The sequence below is a fragment of the Periplaneta americana genome, chromosome 7, assembly GCF_040183065.1.
Source record: "Periplaneta americana isolate PAMFEO1 chromosome 7, P.americana_PAMFEO1_priV1, whole genome shotgun sequence".
Classification (NCBI taxonomy): Eukaryota; Metazoa; Arthropoda; class Insecta; order Blattodea; family Blattidae; genus Periplaneta; species Periplaneta americana.
The window spans coordinates 67,812,758-67,835,302 of record NC_091123.1 but is presented as its reverse complement, the minus strand read 5'-3'; the positions used below and the strand labels follow the sequence as shown (position 1 = coordinate 67,835,302).

The 22,545-nt window shown below is 33.8% G+C and overlaps 1 long non-coding RNA gene across 1 annotated transcript in view; it reads left to right on the top strand.

Annotated features, from left to right (window-relative positions):
* LOC138703186 (uncharacterized) overlaps positions 1-22,545 on the top strand; it is a 54,130-nt gene that overhangs the window by 2,874 nt on the left and 28,711 nt on the right. Inside the window, exon 2 of the long non-coding RNA XR_011332997.1 lies at positions 12,215-12,300. This is a non-coding gene — a long non-coding RNA (uncharacterized lncRNA). The remainder of the gene's footprint in view (positions 1-12,214; positions 12,301-22,545) is intronic.

The window sequence follows — 22,545 nt, the reverse complement described above, 5'->3', positions numbered from 1 at the left end:
TGAGGAGTTTCGATGAAAAAGTTATTTAACTAATTATCAATTTATTTTTAAAAATAGCAAAGCCTACAAATTCAGTTGATTTAAAAGTCTGTCTGCACGTAATAAAACGAAAATACACACTTAACTCAGAATTTATACCCTAAATGACATTGAATAAAATTATAATCTGAATAGGATTATATTTGATTTTATTCAGTATTTGTTTTGAATAGTATCAATATCCATACCTCTCATATAAAAATTTAAAATTTCTTCTTGATTTTATAATCACTTATTGCTCTTCATTTTGAGTATCTTCTTCTACGATTTCCTGTTCATTTTTAAACTGTTGTAAAGGAAATGGTAATTTCCTGGTATAATGTTCTGTTTACACAGTTGCAATACATTATTCATTTTCTAATCTTGTATATTTTCAGTGCACCATGATCCTTTGGTTTAAGTTGAAGATTATCCAGCCTAAATCCACGTGTAATCTTCCTCTGTACCTTGAATTTATGGAATTCTTCATCATAATTGTATTTAAAAAAAATACATGTTCACTGTCACTTTTCCGATACTGGAACCACACTATATCCAGCCATCTACAATGTTTCCATTAGTGTCAACTTTCTTGTTCTTTATTAATGTCTTCTGAATTTCTCTTACATCATTACATTACTCTGTTCCACTTCTATTTTTGATACAGCTCTAACTATAGTATACCACTCTGATGGATCAAATATTTCTGTATATTTTGCTGTTTTTTTTCAATGTGCGTGTGGACTGTGTCCATTTGTGAATTTCTTAGTTAAAAATAAAGTTCAATTTGAGGTACGTCCAAAACATTCACAGCGTAGAGGAGCATGGTTGATATAAGCAAAGTCCTCCACAGGTATCGGACATGAAGCAGAACCTTTTACCATTATGCAGTTTTTTCATTTGAGCAATGAGACATGATGGTACCTCTGCAGCTCCCCTTTCTGCAATTTTCTCGTTCCATAAAAAATTTCCTGCTGTTCTGTTGGCTACATCCATACTTGGTCAAATTATGTACAGGTAATCCACGTTTATAAAACACTCATTCCATTTTAACATCTGGACCATTGCGCACAGGTTCAAATCAAATTTAAAAAAGTAAAGATCATTTACTGATGCTCTAAATTTTGTAATCTTTTTGTTACTTGACGAGCTGCTTCCTTCTTTCAATGTGGGACTGATGAACTTCCTCCGTCTCTATCTTCTTACTTTCATTGATCCTTTCTGGAATTATGAAAAGTTATATTAAAATTATTTTTGAAAATATGACGATAATATGAAAGGTTTTTCTGCTTTAACATTAGCATTCCTGTGTCCCCCCCCCCCAACATTTAGGCCCGTCATTGCTCCGGACGCACTGCAACCTTAGACTTATTGTGCTGCCTATGTTTTATAATTTAATACCGATTCATCAGCCCTGTTACCTTGATTAAGGTATACAGTCCAGATATAGAAATCGGTTCAAAATCTGAATTTTTCTTTATACAATTCATACATATTTTTGTAAATTTAAATCACAAGACAGATATTCTCTTGCAGTTCGTTTCTTGTACTCTTGTTGGACAGTACTCTTGAAAATGATGCAGTGTGGTTCACTATACATTCACGAGTATTTTCAGATTTCTTTACTCCGTGTTCATGCTTTCCTCTTCGATCAGTTTTCACTATGTTATTGTCACTTTTTTCAAAATATGTTCTATTATTGTGTTGGATATGTCAAAGATGGCGAGAAAAAAAACCCCTGCATATCCATATGTTTTCTTTATTTTTCACCAGGCAAGAACTGGTGTTTCGCCTTCTAGATTCATCCTTTTTGGATTTGGATTTCCTTCACTTCTGTAAGGCCCATAAAAAAATTGCCGCTTCAAATTGTTATTCTCAATATTCCAATATTGTTTATGAATTTCATGTTTGTCTTTAGCACTAAATGAGAGGTTGCATTTAAGAAGACATTTTGTACAATCTTTGTCTAGAACTTTTTTTACCAGCAATTTCTTTCCACTATTTAAGGACTTGTGGGCTTTCCTGTTATCCAGCGTTGGACATGGACTACTAACAGCTATGCTCTTATTAGCTTCATCACTCATTCCTTGCGAAATTTTATATGTCGCTAAAGCCAACTTCACCATTAACCTGCCCCTAATATTCGATCTGAGTATTTCTTAGCTCTAATAAAAAAGTATCAAATTATCAGAGCAATCCTGTGCTGCGTCTCTTACAAACTGTAAACTTCTTACAAACTGGATTGATTTAAGAATTCTTGTTCTATTAATTAAAAAATTATAAATTCTCTAACAATGAACAGTATGGTGACTGTATTACATTCTTCGTTGTATGTTCTGAGGCAGTGTCAACAATAAAATCTTAGAAATGTTAAATAATTTAGTGACAAAGAACACTATCTCGACTTAGTGTTCTTCTAGTCTATATTTTGTTACTGTCAAAGAAAACTAAGTCTAGATAGTGTTGTTTGACACTCAGCATCTGTCTAAATTAACACAACACTATCTCAAAAAAAAAAAAAATAAATAAAACTATTATTTGTAGAGACATATTACTTTCACACTATATAAAGGCTACTTTGTACAATATGATACTATAAATAACTCAAAAAGTCGATTTTTGGACTTAGTGTCCTTTGACACTAAGCCGTCGAAATACAGAAAGACGGGAGTAAGCTTATTCCAATATTCATGTTAAACAGTGTGATGTACACAAATTTACAATATGAATAACACTGGGCAATTCTGTAAAGCATAGCCCAGAGATGTCAAAGCAAGCGCATTTTTCTGACCTTGATGTCGTATGCGGACAGCAAGCGCTAAGTATGGAAAGAGGAAGGGTTGTGTATATGAATAAGCAACCTGTTGGATTAAGAAAACAGTGGTGCACAAACTTCGAACGGAACGTGAAATTTTATGTCGTTATTTTTATATGGCTTCTTTCTGTTTAATGTTATCTATATTGTCTGTAAAACAGAAGTACTAACACTGATTTCTTAATATTGTACTTGTGTCTTAAATCTTAATAACATAGTAGAGAGTTAAGAAGGAATATTCATTTAAATTGCATAGTAGTATAATATCATACTGTATTAAGTGGATGAAACACATCATTCATAAAGAAAGTGATATTCCAAACAAAGAGACTGTGTATGACATGATAAGTTGGAATTTACATTGATAGTATCTTTAGCCTTACAAAAAGTAATCAATAAACTAATCAGCTTCAATTTATATTGTGATGAGTAGTCAGACCAAATGAAAAAAATACTGAAGCTCCACTGGCAGTACCTCAGTCTGGTAAGATGCTGATTTTACTGCATCTACAAAGTCTGCAAAATCATATACTTTATATCCACGTCTTTTCACTGACTGTTCTACTTTGTGATGAAAGGATCAGAAGCCATTAAAGAATGGCCTGGTTCAAAATAACTTATCAAAATTTCATTAGTACTTACTTCATTTGAATTAACAATGTAAATCAAAAATGAAAAGAATGTCCAATTTTTGTTGTGGACCGTGCAGTTGTCCAACCATAGAGTAATTTTGAACAATCTCTCTTGTACTTGAAAAAATTGTAGAAAGTGCTTACTATTTCTTCTTTGCTCCTTTTAAAGAGAGCCTCGTGCCGGACAGCTGCAAACGGCTTGCACATTTTTTGTTTTGTTCCCCACCCCCAACAGGAACGAAGCTCTCATGTAGACAGTCAAACACTTGTGAATATAGCTACCTTAAATGTGTCTAGTCTTGGCAACAAGATAACTCTATGAAGATCTGCATAATAAATTATTTTGTTAATCTCTTCAATTTTTTCAGCATCTTCTCTATATTTGGCCCGAGATTTTGATGCTCTCTCAATATGTTTTCCACATTTTACAAGTTTAAAAATTAGTGTCCAAATTTTCCTTTGTGTGGCATTGAAGATTTCACAGTTTATCAAAAGATATGTCCATTTCACTGGCTACCGTTCTGTACTTTTCATATGAACATTTTTAATTAACATTCTGAGTAAAAAAATCATGGTGCATGGCAGTCAGCGTTATATCACTTGGTAAATAAAGACGATTAGATGCATGTTCCCTCCGGTAATGTACTAATGTGATATGGTAGGATTAAATGAATTTATGTGTCTACGAATAATTTCATTGTCCATTTCGTTGTCTCTAAAACATATGTGCATATGAACTATCAGTTCAATAGTGATAAAAATATAAATTATTTTACTTACATGGTGATTATAATGGTGTTTCTAAAATAAGGTTGAGTAGAATCAATATTCTGTGTTTTGGCTACATAACAACAAACAGGAAAATGAAAATTGACATGTTTTCAATAATAAGCTAGAAAAATTAATTGGAACACACCTTGCATATTAATTTTCATGATCAACAATGAATTAATTATAAGAACTATGTTTAAACTATGAGAAATGAGTATTCGGGTAGTGGCGATTACATGCTGAAGGATTTGTTACTAATGCAGTTACGTCTAATTTGACTAGAATGGCAAATAGGAAATACTAAGCGAAAAGAACGTATGCCTGAGAAACGGCCTTTTTGCTTAGAAAAATGAACTTCCGCCAAATTCGCTTAGGAATTCATATTAATTTTGAGATACGGCTTTCATTAAATCACATCTTAAAGGCACAATTTATTGAGAAACGGCCATTTCCTTTAGGAAATAGATATATTAGCATCTGAACTATCCAATTATTTCAAAAACTGATTTTCAGAAAATCATTGAGATACGCCCTTTTGGCTTGGGAGGGCAGAATATGCAAGCTTAATAATGAACTGATGGCGTGGTGTTTTCTTTGGGATATGAGATTGAAATTGAAGTAAAAATATGTACTTATACTTATTACTAATTTCGGAAGTTTCCTAGTACCCGGTTCTCGTTGCATAAGCCATTAAGTCAGCCATTGTTGTATAGTCATAAAAAGATGTATATTTTCCCTGGACCAAAAATATTTTACAAACTGACTAAAATCACATCTAGTAACAAATTATTAAAATTCTTTTCAGGAGAAACATTAAAAAAAATTAGGCGTTACATAAACCCTGATATGAATCCGAAAATTAACCTACAACAAAACTGTTTTATGTGGAAAATGAAGATACTATGTGCTACGTTAGACTTTAATCTCTGAGTATTATGATAATAATAAATCTCTTTTATTAGACCCTTTTCTACTCGTAATATGACGGTCTTTCCTCAGTAATTGGGAGATCATTTTAGGTGAATTAAAGGCGAAGCTTTCATTTTATTAGAGTGTAATTATTTTATTTTTTCAGAAAGTAAAAGAATTTAATTTGTGACGGTTTTCCACATAAAATTAAAATTATGGGAAAATAAAAAAATGGTGATTTTTGAGTTGTGACTATTTTATTCCAAGGCAACGATTTGTCACCAACAGATGTTTATAACGGTCATTATGAAAATTGTTTATAATTTACATTATCGTTATTTTAAATGTTATGTATTATTATTATTATTATTATTATTATTATTATTATGTTACAGTATTATTTATTTTTATTATGTAGCACTTATGGCTGAATCCAGAAATGCATATAGTGTGTTAGTTGGTAAACCGGAAGGAATAAGACCTTTGGGGAGGCCGAGACGTAGATGGGATGAATTTGAGGGAGGTGGGATATGATGGTAGAGACTGGATTAATCTTGCTCAGGATAGGGATCGATGGCGGGCTTATGCGAAGGCGGCAATGAACCTCCGGGTTCTTTAAAAGCTATAAGTAAGTAAGGTATTTGTTTATTAATATTGTACTGTTTTAATAGAACATATTCTTGAATATCCTTATAAAATCTTTGAATCGTAATTTTTTCACATTTATCCAATTTTTAACAAATTTCAACTTCTGTTTAATTTTGTATAATAAAAAATACTTGTGTTATTATTACACTTACATAAAAAGTTTAAACTAAAGATATGAACTGTCAAATGCACATAACGTTAAACGAACGTTTCACAATAAAGTCAGAACTCTAACTAACGAACAGGTGAATACCACTCTTAAGATTAATTTAAAATCAGCAATGCACAATATTTAACATCTGCACTGTAAAACTGACAAAACAAGCTTTTCAATATGTTTCACAAGAAGTTAGATTTCATATTGTGTTGGCTTTATTTTATTAGGCTGTAGGTCTCTTTGTAATAAAGATAGCATGATTATAATTCGTACGTGCCGCGGCATCAAACACAGGGATTATATTGAACAAGGGTTAGGAGGGCTATGTCTTATGTCGATGTAGATTTTGTTACTCTGGCAGTGAAAAATTAGACAAATGAAAACGATTATGGATACAAATAATACTCAAATCTAAATATGCCATTTTTTAAGTTCAAAGGGGGGGGTAAATCCCGTAACCCCCTCTTACGTACGGCAGTGTTAGGACCTGATGACGCCCGACATAAGTGAAGACGTTAGTTCAAATGATATAAAATTGTATTAAACAGGAGTTATTCACGGAAATAAAAACTTGTAAGAAAGATTATTTAAGTTATCAGAACCACAATGCCATCAAACTATGACTCATTCATTCATTCATTGTTCTGTCCAAGGGCAGATCTTTCACTGCAAACCCAGCTTTCTCCAATCGTTCCTATTTTCTGCCTTACTCTTAGTCTCCACATATGATCCACATATCTTAATGTCGTCTATCATCTGATATCTTCTTCTGCCCCGAACTCTTCTCCCGTTCACTATTCCTTCCAGTACATCCTTTAGCAGACAGTTTGTTCTCAGCCAGTGACCCAACCAATTCCTTTTTTTCTTCCTGATCAGTTTCAGTATCATTCTTTCTTCACCCACTCTTTCCAATATAACTTCATTTCTTATACTGTTTGTCCATTTCACACGCTCCATTCTTCTCCATATCCACATTTGAAATGGTTCTATTCACTTCTCTTCACTTCGTCGTAATGTCCATGTTTCTGCCTCGTACAATGCCATCTCCATGTAAAGCACTTCACTAGTCTGTTCCTTAGTTATTTTTCCAGGGATCCGCAGAAGATGCTCCTTTTTCTATTAAAAGCTTCATGAGCCATTATTATCCTTCTTTTGACCTCATGGCAGCAGTTCATGTTACTACTTATAGTAGCCTACACTCCAAGTATTTGAAGCTGTTCACTTACTGTACTGTCTCATTTAGAATTTGAAAGTTTACCTTTTTTATTTTTCTTCATCGGTATTCTAAATTTTGTGCTTTGTTGTTATTATTATTGTTATTATTATTATTATTATTATTATTATTATTATTATTATTAATATTATGTTGGTATTATTTATTAATACTGTACTATTCTACTAGAACATATTCATGAATATCTTTATAAAATCTCTGTAACGTGATTTTTTCATAGTCAATTGTTAACAAATTTTAACTTCTGTTTAATTTTGTATAATAAAAATACTTGTGTCATTATTATACTTACATAAGAAGTTTATACTGTATTAAAGATATGAACTGTCAAATGCACAAAATGTTAAACGAACTTTTCATAATAACTAAGGAACGGATGAATACCGCTCTGAAAATGATTTTAAAATCGACAATGCACAATATTTAACGTCTGCACTGCAGAACTGTCAAAACAAACTTTTCAGTATGTTCAACGAGTTAAATTTCATATTGTGTCAGATTCATTTTATTACAAGGTCGGTACTAGGCGGTATAATAAATATAGCATTGTTATAATTCGAATGTGGCGAAGCATCAAGCACAGGGATTATATTGAAGGAGGGGTAGGAGGACTATACCTTATGTCGATGTAGTTTTTGTTACTCTGACGTGAAAAATTAGAAAGAATACGATTATGGATTAAAAATACTCAGATCTAAATATGTCTTTTTTTAGTTTAAAGGGGGTTCGAACCCCCTCCACTCTTTGCGTACGTCTCTGTTAGGACCTAATAATAATCACATCAGTGAAAACGTTATTTCAAATATAAATTTGTATTAAACATAAGTTATGAAGGAAATAAAAACTTGTAAGTAAAATTATTTAAGCTATCGGAACCACAAAGTTAATCAAGCTTTGATTAAAGAGTGTTTATTGGCGTAATGGAAGCGAGAGAATTACAGGATGGTGACTGGGAAGGTAAATTGAATGTAGGAAGAAAATTTCAATTGTAGTATAACAATCAGGCACAGGGAGCTGATATATCTGTATATATAATTTGAACTGGTAATGGAAATTACGGGAAAACGGCTGAACGGATTTTAATAAATGACCCCTCATTTTGAAGCTTGGAACCCAAAGTTTTTCAGAAAAATAGTAGTTTTCAGTGAAATTTCAATTTTCCTACATCATTTTCCTATTTTCCAAAATCCGTCTTTCGTCAGTTTTGAGAACTAATTAATTGCATATCAGAATAAAACAAAACACAGACTACAACAAACAATAGACTATTACACGGAGGCCATGACCTACAGGATTGCTGACATAGAGTTCAGATGGCTCAGATTATTTCACATCATAATTCAATATGTCTATCTTCATTTGTGTAATTTTTTGATAACCTATAAAAAAATAATTTACAGGTCTGATTCTCTGGTCTGTAGTTTTCTGAGTACAGCTATGTATTGGATATTAAGAACTACAAAACTTAAGAATGTTTTATGACATTATTACCATTAAAATGAAATATTATTATAGTTAATGCAACACATAATGATATACTGATAATATGAAAGTGAATCCTTTTGGGGCTTTAAGTAAGTAGACGCAGGGAGAATATTTTATATTAGATCTTCATTTTTATAATTTAAAGAGTAACGGCTATATATGTTACTGAAAACTATAAAACTTATGTAAGGTAACTATATTGTTATTAAAAATGAAATACTTTTATAGTTATTAATCAAGTAGTGTGGGTTTTTTCATATACAGTATTCAATGGCTGTGTGGTATAGATATGTATAATTATGATTCTGATTCTCTAATTTTCCTTGGTAGTAACTGAGTCATGCTTCCTATTTTAGCTGCATCTTTAAACTGCATAAAAATTAATTTAATATTTCTTTGGTTTAATAGATTAGATTTGTGATCGCTGCCAAGCATATTTTGTTGTAGGGAAAATAGAATGCCATTTCACTTCTTGCTACCGTGATGAGTAAGTTTATATCCCGCAACCAGCAACGACTGAAACACTGACACTGCTAACGATTTACGATGGACAATTTTATTTAGGGCGAATATAAGATTCTACAACTCTGACAAATCATTCGCCTCATTTTCCGCATCTCAGCAATAGATTCCTCACAACAGCCTATATTACAGAAAATATACGGGATAACATTCATTGTTACACAAATTAATCCAGCAGTATTTGGTAGATCAGTATTGTCTGGAGGAAGCGCAAAAATTACAATTCCTAAGAAAAGACCAAAAGGTATTACTTACTGCTAAAATAAGAGGCCTACAAGATTTTATATTCTCTTGATCACCTCAGCAAGATATCTTAGTGGGAAAAAGTGATTCTGCCCTCTACATTTCAGGGTAGTTCACGAAACATGCAGCAGCTATACCAAGATGCTAAGTCTTTTGTTCAAAGCATGACAAACCTTACATTTTCTTAAGTTTCACCTACAATCCGCAATGACCTGAAACAGCTACTTCATTACTCCCACATGAAAAACTCGCTGATCGTCCTGACATTGCAACAACAACTTATTCACTTCCACAATTAAATGCATACAACTATTGACATTAATTTGCCATAAATGTTTTAGAAAGCATTCTATTGGAGGTATAGCCAGTCGTACGTTAATATATTCTTTCTGAATGCATTTTTCAGAGTATGATACAATAAAATTCATCGAAGCTGGGAAATGTCATTTTGAAGTTAATTAAAATAAACTGATTCCTCCTTGTGCAACTAGTTAAACAATACATGAAAAGTTCCTTGTAATAAAGGACTGTTGACTATTGGATGTACTCAATGTCTTCATCTTTACTTTGCTTATCAATAACTGCATTTCGAAGTACACTAGTATTGCACAGTGATTAGCATCTATGGTGACTGTCCATCTCAAATCCTTCCGTCCATCTTTCATCTGCTCGTGTGGCCTCAGAATGGTGCGGCCGCCGCGCGACTGCCGTTCCACAGACATTCCGTTCGTGTGAACCGGGCCTAAAGTGGTGCCCTTCTTTGTCTCACTAATAAGTTGATGTAAAGCAGTGCCCATTCATTTCAGAACATGGTTCACCCATTCCTCTTTCTCAATGGGGTGACTGTCTCCAGATACATTTAGCCCGACCAGTTCTTTGAACGTTTTGGAATCCCCATCACTGAGTATTGTTGTATATCTAAATCCATGGCCAACAGATCTTGTCCACAAGCGTACAGCAGCTTCTCGTTCCATGGCAGGAGAGGAACCAATATAGTTTATGATACAATCTGGTTTATGGCCTTCAAACCAAAAGTGAAATTCTGCACTGTTCTCATGAAGCTTTTCTTTGCTACTGAACATCTTTGGCTGTTTTCGATAAAACAACAAAATCTGTCACATATCCTGTGACTACATCAGTCACACAACCGACACCAAAATTTGAGGTATGGCCTCGTTTGTTCCAAGTACCATCGAAACTGACCATAATATTATGTAGCTTGTGGGTATCAAGCACTTCTTGTCTAGGATAAGCTAGAACATCTGTACTAGTGTGTGTAGCAGTAACACATATTTTACTTAGATGATCATTGTATGCAGTTTCAGACAATGGGTTCATATCCATGACCATTGCGAAACTTTCTTGTACCATGTAACTTTTTCCAATTTCGGAAAATGCTCGTACAATCCTGCGTTTGACATCAAAAGCAAAGCTTGAAGTATCATCACACTTTACTCTACTTGATGAAGTAACATTTCCTCCAAAGCCACAATCTTCGCATATAAAACCAGTGTGTGACTATAACCACGAGAAGAACTTATTTCAAGATTTGCTCTGCCTCCACACTTACATCCCAGCCTCCCAACTAATTCAAATAGTTTATTTTTAGATAAAAATAAATAATTGGGACCCTCAATATCATTAAGCCTACCATTACTGTTTCCACATTTTGAAAAATATTAAAAACTAGTCATACCTGTGCGCTTCACTGCAATTGTTAGAAATAAATATGAAGTAATTACATCATTAAAATAGGACATTTGGTCCAGGGAACATCCGTGTTTGATAGGAGGATAAATTGTTTAATATGTTACTTAATTGAAATTGTATTTAAATAATTAAAATACGATCATTTTGGTCCAGAGAGCAGTCATTTCCTGCAAGGATAATTCTTTTAACACGTGCTTAAATATATAACACTGTAAGTTGCCCATTTATCAATCTTCTATAATAAAGTGTTAAAAGTAGTGTACACAAGACTCAAGATGGACTGTAATATTCCATCTGACGTAGTATTATCGTAATTCATAAAATAATGCTTATTACATTAGCTTTCATCAATATTTTTCATAGCAATGCAGTCCTGGCCTTATAAATGAGAAGGAAGTGTAGACGTATAATTACTGTGTAACTAAAGCCTCAACCATGTTGGCTTTCTGAAAAATCTGGTGGAAAAACTATAACCACACAAACTTTGGCAAACATTGACCATTCTGTTTCATGTGCTCTGGAAATATAACGTAACAATATGAAATATGGCCCATTTTGTTCTGTTCAAATAATGGTTGGCATATCCCATTTTGATTAATTCATTAATAATAATATATCCCATTTTGATCTATGTACTGATTTTCTCCATGCATTTTATACGTCTAAAATAAACCATTTTGAAACTGAACCTTTCTCTGTATAAAGTCTTCAACCCAAACTTGCCCATGACGTCAGTAATTCATTTTCCAAAAAAAAAGTCACATAGCCCATTTTGATCTCAGGCGCCTCATATGAAAAGAGTAAAATCCTGTCTTAGAAATACGATGAAAGAAGAGGGACTGATCACATTAGCCATGTTGTCCATTGAAAAGACTATGTTAAACGATATTAATAAGAAGGTGATTCAAAAGTCTGCAACCTACAAGACAAGGCGAATGGAACTAATCTTTAAATAAGGAAGTTGCATGATTTATAATGTATACAGCCCCTCTGAATTCAACACCCACGAGCCACTACTGTTATTATATTTTGTCTTAAATTTTCATTACTTCTTGTACTTCCATTTGCAGATGGTGTCCAGATGATAACCCTCTGAAACAGTCAACATATCACATGAAGGGCCTGGATGCACTGGTTCTAGTGGATGAAAAAGATGGTACTTTAACTTTTTAAAGTATATCTTTCATTTGTAGCATTTCTCTGTTATGTATAATAAAAAACCACCGATTTTCTAATTAGTTGTGAAGATTGTTCCACTCAGTGCAACATCTGGAAAAAGGGACTAAAAAGTGAAGATTCCATGTATGAACAATCTAAGCATTGTTTACTAAGTTCTTCTTTCTCCTTCACCTACACACTGCAGACAATGATCGTGAAGCAATTGAAAGGAATGGTGGAAGGCCATGTATGGAATTCTATTCAAGCTTTACCACATCAAAATAACACCTTTCCAAGGTTACTTTGATTTCTGGGAACAAAAATAAGTCGCATGGTGCTAAGATCGGTGATTACCTGACTACAATAGATGAGACAACACATATTTTTTTTGTGCTGATCAGAAACTTCCTAGTAATGCAAGCCTTGTGACGTATTGTGTAGTCAGGCAATAGGAACAAACTGTTTTCTTCTTGACACTTACACTGTACACAATGGAATCTCAAAGTTTCCAGATAATAGTAACTGTCTGGTCACCGGTCACAAGCATTTTGTGCACAGCTCCCTTGCTGTCATACAAAATAACTTACAGCCTTATTTATTTTTTATACAGCCGAACCTCATACAACATATTACTATGATGTACCGAAGTAAATATGGAGTTTCAGTGCAGTAATTCTGCATCTCCATATGGTAAAGAATTGGTACAATGGAAAAAAAATTCTCTCTGGCACCAAGACTCGAACTCGGGTTTCCAGCTTCATGTGCTGGTGCTTTATCCACTAAGCCACAGAGAAAAGAGAGAATTTATCTCTGTTCTGCCGATTCTTCGCCATCTCAATACAACAGTTTTCTGGGGACTAGAAAAATTGTATTATATTAGGTTTATTGTTGTATTGAAGGATTATGAAATTTTTCCCAAATTTTCTATTGTGAAAGAGAGAGTACAGTAGAAATAGCTATGAAACATTACATAATGTGAAATAACATTTGATTACCAGCACTGTGTTTGATTTTTCTTCTACAGCTGCCACTTTAATGAAAGTAATCCCATGTCTGACCTTAAAACGTTGTAGCCAACTGTTGTTTGCTTTGAAGTTCAACTCACATTGACAAAATTAACTGCTTTTGACATACAATAGGGCCTGTATGACACTTCTGCCCAGCTGAACTGTAAATTTTATGTCCTTTCTTTGTTTCATTCTTGCTTTATGACACGCACGCACACACACACACACACACACACACACACACACGCACGCACGCACGCACACACACACACACACACACACAGTATATGAGAGAGACCTATAGTTCTTCTCACACATTTCCTTCTCAAATGGTGTCAGTTTATGATGACCTTCAGTGTAGCACTTTTAAGAACAATCTCACTTTGGATTCATATTCACCTCTGGTAGATGACAGCACCAGTTGATGCCTCGTAACACTAGTCCCGTGTTTCAGTTGCCGCACTGTGTGATCTAGTACTTGGAACATTTGGACGAACTTTTTTTTACCAAAAAGGCAAATATATTTGTTTAATATTCTGTCCTATACTTAGCCTTCATCTGTCATTTTTAAACGTCTGACAGCCATTTTTAAAATGCTATGCACAGCTCTTTTAAACTGTCACAGCCAGTAAAACTTGGGTTTTCTCAGAACTACGTTTGTGATCAATAAAAGGTCCCTAGAGGCTTCTATTTGCTCTGATTTATATGAAACTTTTCAGCATGCTCCAGTGGGTACAGTACACAAAGTTGTGCATGAAATCAGCTCTTCATTATAAACTTTTCATCATATAGATTTTTAACTTTAAAAAAATCAAAGAATATTTTTTATTTTTTTATTTACTTTTATTTATGCAGGGCTGTAGAGTTTATCTTCAGCCTGATAAAGGCAACATGCAATAGTGTGAGATAAGTAAATAAATAAACAGTGAGAAGAGTACAAAAATAGTTCATCTCAGCAAGAATGATGGAATTTGGATGGCCATCATCTTCTCTCTTGCTTCCCAATACTTCTCTACCAGTGCATCAAAGAATATTATCGAGTAAAAATTATGATTTCTATTAAAATTTTTATCTCATTAATCAATACTCAAATCTAAAAATTCATGCACAGTTTTCCTAATCATGAGATGTAATTTAAAAAATGCAAGTAAAAAATCTGAAGCTGTGAGGAATGTTTTGAATTTATACATAATTTAATTAAAATAAGTGAACATTATTACCTAAGGAACTAACTGAAACTTTATGAAATTTGTTACTATCATTTAAATGTACAGACACAAGAAACACAACGAATTTGGAAGCAATTTATAAAAAATTTTAAAAGTTTCTAAACTCAGTCCCAGTGACCCCTTATAGGAACAATGGAATGATTTGAAATCACAATAAAAACAGAGGACAGTATAAACTATAAGTACAGTAACAACTCACACTTGGCAGTTGGTGTCAAACATGTAAAGGAAAAATATCCAGATTGTACACGGTTTGTTCTCCACAGCTTGACAGATCATGTGTGACTGTATTGGACATGCCTTAGATATCACAGAAAATGCTCCAAGAAAACAAAATTCTTGGAATCGATTTATTGGAACAGATAGCTCTGAAACAGAGTACTGAATTACGGAATGGGAATGCAAAGAAACTGTGGTTGCCTCAGGTACGCCGAGAAGAGTCTTGCGACCTTGGATACCACTCCACTGAAGATGTCTGCCACAGTTGCAGACAAAATGTCTGGTATAAAACCAACCAATAGACCACGGCCTCTCACCACGGAAAATGAATCTAGATCTATAGACTCCGGTCGTGAAAGCCTACACTGCAAAACGGGGGGTTGCTGATTTGCTTCAAATGTAGTAAAGGTTTTATTCATCGAGAATTTGTCTCTTTACTGTAACTTCTTTGTTCTTCATTGATAGCACAAACTTTAGTCAGTCGGAAGCACTAAGGCTCACTATGTCATTGGAGAGTACAATAGGATCTCCATTATCCAGCCCTCAACTAATCCTACTGTGGGTTATTTGCATCAAAAAGAAAGAACGCGATTTTTTAAGTGTATTCAATGATGGTTTTAGACTGCTCTTTTCTAGTTCCTGAATTGTGCTCATAGTAAAGAGATAGGTTTGGAAGTAAATCCCGAAAAGATAAAGTATATATGTTTATGTTTCGTGACTGGAATATACTGTAGTACGAAATGGAAATATACAAATTGGAAATTTAAATTTATTCTTTGAAAAGGTGGAAAAGAACGTACTGTATATAAAACCTTAATAAGACCAGTTGTTTTATATGGTGCAGAAACATGAACGTTAAATGTTGAAACGTGCAACAGGCTAGCAGTTTTTGAAAGAAAGATTTTGAGGAAGATATTGATAGCGGTTCATGATGGCGTCAACTGATGAAGAAGATATAATAATGAGTTCATGGATATGTATGGTTAGTTGGGAGACTGGAGGGAAAAAGACCTTTGGCGAGACCAAGACATAGATGGGAGGATAATATCGTTGTGTGAATGCTAGAACTAGGTAACTCGAAATTAGCGTTTTTTAGCTACCTTTTTTATAGCATAGCAAGAATCGAATAAAATGTAATGCAAGAACTTGGTAACTGATCAAACGATACCAGCGGCATCTATTTTCCAATATAACAAATAGGTAAATGAAAACGAGACATATTCCTTAGTGCAATAAATAAGTAAATAGGCAATGTCACAAAATATGAAAAATCAAGTTACCTAGTTCTTGCACTCACATGACAATATAAAAATGGATTTGAGAGAGGTGGGATATGATGGTATTGAATGGATTAATCTTGCTCAGGATAGGGACCGATGCGAGCTTATGTGAGGGTGGCAATGAACCTCCAGTTCTCTAAAAGCCATAAGTATGCTTAAGAATTCTTTTGGCATAAGTCTCCTTTTCTGTAGGCCTATACAATTCCCTTGTGACTTCATGAATAGAATTATTAAAAAGAATGGGTGGAAGGAGACAAGCTTGTTATTGTTCTGTGGCCCCTTGTGTTACAGTGCAGTCTTCGTATGACATGTTGAAGTACACATTCTTGTTACTGACCATATTTTGTAAAATATAATTAAATAATATGTGAATTCATTGTTTGGTTGGTTCTTTTAGGGCCATTCATTCTCATTGTTCTTTCTGACTTTTCATTGTGTAGTGCAACAGTACGTTTTAAACTGTGCATATTTTTTACATTTAAGATAGTTTCATCTGTATGTTGGAGTTTAGAATGTCATTTGTGCCCCTCGTATTGTCTATTTACAACCTGAGCTTCAAGTTTAAAAATTAATAAACGTGTGGCACAACAGCCTGTAGAGGATCAAGGCTGACTGCTGGCAAAGGTGAACGATCATCCGACTAGTATGGGGATAGCTTATGGCCCAAAGTGTTATGAACTGAAATTGCGTTTATATTTTTTATTTATTCTTGAGTTTGTAAGGCTACTTAAAAGAAAGTAGTGAGTTTTGTCGCAAACATACAAATAACCAAATTTTGAATAAATTAGATCTACTTGAGGTTTTCTGGAAACATATTCCTTGATACTTCGTACATGGTTCTGAAATGTACTGATGACAGGAAAAGGTGAACGATCATCCGACTAGTATGGGAATAGCTTATGGCCCAAAGTGTTATGAACTGAAATTGCGTTTATATTTTTTATTTATTCTTGAGTTTGTAAGGCTACTTAAAAGAAAGTAGTGAGTTTTGTCGCAAACATACAAATAACCAAATTTTGAATAAATTAGACCTACTTGAGGTTTTCTGGAAACATATTCCTTGATACTTCGTACATGGTTCTAAAATGTACTGATGACAGGAAATGAATTTGGTAATTCTCTAAAAGAATTACACCGAAGGAGGCACATCTGCCTTTACTCCCTTCTTGTTAAACAGACGAGAGGTTCAGGACGCAATACTAGGGAAGCAGACCATTTCCCTAGTAATTCGTTTTGGACCTCTCGCTTATTATGTTGGTATTTAGTAGTGGAGAGAAAGAGAGATGTACCTCCTTTGATGTTTTTCTGGAGAATTAATTTCAATTTTGTTACATTGTTGTCAGTTTAGTCAACTGTCCGAGGACAGGTTGGAGCCCCATAAGTGACACCAGTAAGGTAACACTCATGAGGTAACTAAGCTATGAGATAATGGGGTAGGATGGCCAGTTCCTTTCCCTCTTCATTTCATACATCATTGACTAGTAACATATTTCACTAATCGGACTTAAAATGTATACAAATAATAATTACTGTATTGTTCTTCCTCTGACACCTATCGTCAAGTGAGATGTACTGCCTGATAATAGATGTACAGTATACATCAACCAGAACCTCAATCAGAGGTGTTTTGACATTGTGGGTAGTAAAAATATATAAGTAGACAGATTTTGTCTATTCAGAATCCATTGTGTGAAAATTTATGGTGAATAAATATGCAGGTTACGAGACATGCACACTTGCTGCTGCTGCCGCTGCTGGTAATTGAGATAACACTGTCAGTTCTTTTGTTTTTATGTTTTAAAGCTATAATTTTTTTACTTAACCCCTATGTGGTTTTATATAGTGTTCCCATCGTAGTGATTAGTTGCTTGCCATTAGATACAAAGTTTCATTCTTCAAAATTCATTGTCCTTGACCATGCTCATACTTTGGATCTAGTTGATTGTAGTAGAACTGAGTTTGCTCCTTTCAAGAAAGAAACTTTACAATAGAAAAAATTTAAAATTATTTTATTTAATCTAATGTTCTTAATGTTACATAAAATTGAAGAATATCAACATACTTTATAAATAATACACAATTTGTAACATATCAAGTCATGACTATAATACTGTTTTAACATTTATCTCTTAAAGGTTAATGGCTTTGCAGTGCTCATCTTTGAATAATTTCTATCTGCTCAGTCCTTGAAATCAATTTTGAGTCCATTATTGTTTTTAATTTACATCAATGATTTAATCTCAACCATACATAAATTATCCCAGGTAATCTTATTTGCAGATGTCAAAAGTGTGATTACGATACAATCACCTTATTAACACATCTAATAGTGTTAAATCTAATGAGTGTATTGTTTAATGTAAATAGACTAGCACTTAATGTTGATAATTCCATTGTAGTCAAATTTAGTGTACCAGTAGCTACATGTAATAGTGCTCAGTTTTTCTACAAGATTAGATTAAACGGTATTGATCTCAAACAATCTATAAGGACAATCAAACTGGAAAACCCACATGTAATATATTACTCCTAAATTAAGCTCTCCTTGTTGAAGCATTAAGATCCATATTTTCTGTTAGTGATATAAACATTCCTAAAGTTTTATACTTTGCATATTTCCGTTGTGTAATGAAATGTGGATTAATATTCTCATCTGAAGCTGAACATATTTTTGTTTTACAAAAGAAAGGTACTGGTATAACGATAGTGATGCATAAAAGGACACCATGTGAAAAGATTTTAAAAATTTATAAATATTGACTTTGCCTTGTGAGTACATTCTTTCCTTTGTAATGTTTTGTGTTAAAAACCAAAATACATGTAGTACTAATTAAATAATTCATAATTTTAATACAAGACACAAATCAGACATCCATCTACCCTCTGTTAGTCTCAGCTATTATAAAAAAGAAGTTCACTATTCACTGCCTAACTATCTCAAAGCTTTGAAAATCGAGAGAAAATGTTAGAACAGAATTAACAAAATTTCTGCATACCGGTACTTATACCTTCTACTCAGTAAATTGATGACTTGTTTATACTTCTAAATTGAATTAATCTGACTTAGTATATTGAATGACATCTGTAAGTTTAAAGCATCATTAAGTATTATTACTACTGCTATAGATAACGATACTTTCTGTTATTGCTGTTAAACATTTGGATGAAATAAGCATTATAATCTTGTATAAATGTTTATTAAGGATTCTGCATGCTGCCGTTGCTGCTGGGATAATAGACTGATCATTAAAGTATATTAATACATTAAGTAGGCCTACTTCTAATGTTGAATTTTAGTGTTGTTAGTAGGAACTACACAGTTTGCTCAGTGGTTTAAGCCCGTTGCATGATCATTCTTCATGCTTAGTACACAGTTCAATGAGATAGGGTTCCAGTTTTGTTTAAATATTTTGTCAAGGTAACTGTGTTACAAAATGAGTCGAAATGTTGTGTCATTGTTTCTCCATGGAATATGTTTGGGCTGATCAATTGATCATTAAAAATACTGTCACACATTGTTCTCTAGCTAAAGTTCGTGGTCATTGTTAGTTCTTGAGTTGTGGTGAATTTCTCTGGTTGAGTGAGATGTTGAAATTCTGTAGTTATTGCACATCCTTTCGTGGTAAGTTGGTTGGCAGTTTCATTCACAACAGTAGCGGTTATTCAAATGAAGAAGGTGAAGAACATTTCACTTGTTATTTTGCGAGCCATTTGATTTATATTTCATATATTAAATTATTTAATTTTAAAAACTAAAGCACTATAAATCAGTAAATCTCAAGTACAGTATCACCAGTCTGTTTAAATATTCCCGCTGTTGTGTAACTTTCACATCTCAGTTCCTCGAGCGGCAGCAACAAGGCACTGATTCTCAAATTTAAAATATTATTTTGTTCCTATGTGTTAGGGTGGTTGCTATGACAATGACTGAGTCATTTCCCCCCGCACTTCCATATTCTTCAAAAAATGGGTGTTGCTGTGACGAACACGCATTTGGTCTTCGGCCCAGTCGATGCGCTTTTTATAATGGGTGACACGGAGATTTACGACTACTTGTCTGTCCAGCAACATGGCCCATCCTAAAGAAAACTTTCCTTAAAATTCTGCTTTGTCAAGTCTTCTTTCTATATAGGTCCTATTATGTTTTATGATTTTAATTTTTGTGCTGCTTCATTTTTTATTCTTCTGGCTACAATTTTACTGTACCTCATAGGAAAATTCCACTGAAAATTAATACTATAAAAGCAATGGAAAGAAAGTTTAATGTTCTGAACACAGCCTTGTTAGTGCAAGTTATGAATGAATTTTTGCCTTTCCTCAGTACCTCAGTCTGTTTTTCATTGTTTTTTATGTCAGTTCTCGACTCTCGCTATTCAGTTGTGATAATTTTTAAAATATCATTTATTTTACTTATTACTTTATTAGGTGAAGACATTAAGTGCGTTTCAGTTTTTAATAAATCTCTAATAAGTGTGTTAGGAACTACTATGTAAGTTTTTGTATTGTTATGTTGCAATGTCAAAATGAATCCATTCAATCACACAGTATGTACATTAATTCATACCTCGTTTAATCACTGGTGTGAGCAGGATAAGAGCTATCTATTGTTTCTAGACAGAACTCAACCAATTTTAGACATAAACTGTAAAAAGTTAAACTCACAAGCTGGTGAATCATACGAACTTAATTTTAAAACTTCATGGTACTGCAAGCATCAGTGAGTGGTAGTGTGGGAGCCACTACATTGAAATACTATTTTGTTTAATTTTCTATTACTATTACTATTTTGTTTAGATTTGCATACTATTTTGTTAGTCATGCCTACTATTGGAGTTAAAAGACGTGTGGAATGAAACCGGATTCAGTGATTTTCTAAAATAATGTTAGTCATGCTCTACAAAAACATGAAAATTCGGCAGAACATTTAAAGTGCGTGCTGCAGTTCAAACATTTACAGAAGAATGTGAACACTATTGGGAATGTTCTGAAAGAAAATGCTAGGCTATTGTTAGTGCAGTATATTGAAATTGTTCGTGTAAACAGACATGTTATGCGGTCAGTCATTGATGCTGCTTTGTATTTAAGCAAGCAGGAATTATCATTTCGGGGCCATGACGAAAGCGCTTCTTCGCTTACTCGTGGAAATTTCAGATACTGCACCATGCTAGAATTTTGAACGTAGAGAAAAGTAGAAGTGAATTCTCAGGGAGGAAGTACAGACTGACTGCTGCTACAGTGGAAAAAGTGATGTAGAACATGATCGTCATTACAAGATATTGTTCTTTGAGATCCTTGACATCATCATGCAGATCGATGAAAGATTTGGGGATTTAGAAAAACTTTGTTTCTTCAGAAAATGTATTGTGTGTCTTTCTCATGTTAAATTTACATTACCTCGTTAACATGTTTCAGCCTGTTATTGGCCATCTTCAGAACTGGTTGTAGCTGGTCTTGGCACCTTTTGTTTGTGTTTCCTGTGGGGGTGTGTTTGTATAGTGTAGTGTGGAGTCAAAGAGTGTGTGTGTTCTGAAATTGAGTTGTGTGTTGAGAATTTCATTTGGATGTGTTTTTGTGTGCCTATATATTTCGTATTGTTTTAGTGTGCTTAGTTTCTGGCTTTTTAGTTAAATGTGTAGAATTTACATGTGTGTTCATGTCTCTGTAGGTGTGGTTAGCATTTGTGATGTGTTCTGCATATATGGAAGTGTTTTGTAGTTTTGTTATGGCTGTGATGTGTTCTTTGTAACATGTTTGAAGTGACTGCCTGTCTGTCCTATGTAGAAGTTGTTGCAGGTGTTGCAGTTTACATTACACTACACAAACACACCCCCACAGGAAACACAAACAAAAGGTGCCAAGACCAGCTACAACCAGTTCTGAAGATGACCGATAACAGGCTGAAACCTGTTAACGAGGTAATGTAAATTTAACACGAGAAAGACACATAATATGTTTTCCGAAGTCATATAGTGTTAAAAGTTGTGTAATCAAGATGTATAACTTCGTTTTGTCAGCCTGGCTGATGCATCCAAATTTGACACTTATAGTAGAAACTTTCCACATGATCCACTTTCTTCACTGCAAGCTAGCTATTTCAGCATATTAAAAAAAAGACGCAGGTTCTGGAAACTAAACTTGAGCTTTTGTACCAGAATAGTGAATAAAGGAATATATCAGTTAAGAAAGTGCTAGACTTCTTCATGACAACGATGTCAACAAAGATGTATTTGGAGAAATGTATAAGTTAAATTCCCTCATTTTAATACTACCATCTACTAGCGTATCCGTCGAGAGGAGCTTCTTGTATTTAAAACGAATAAAAACAAAACAGAGAAACTCAATGTCACAGAAGAGACTGTCGGTGTTAGGGAATATTTCGCTCCAAAAAGATGTGTTGGACAAGAGATTGGAATCACAGCCCTTCCATGAGAACGTTATTAACAGGTTCCAGCCCTGAAGGAATGGAGGATCAACTTAGTGTACAAAAGATAGGTAAGCAATAAGCATA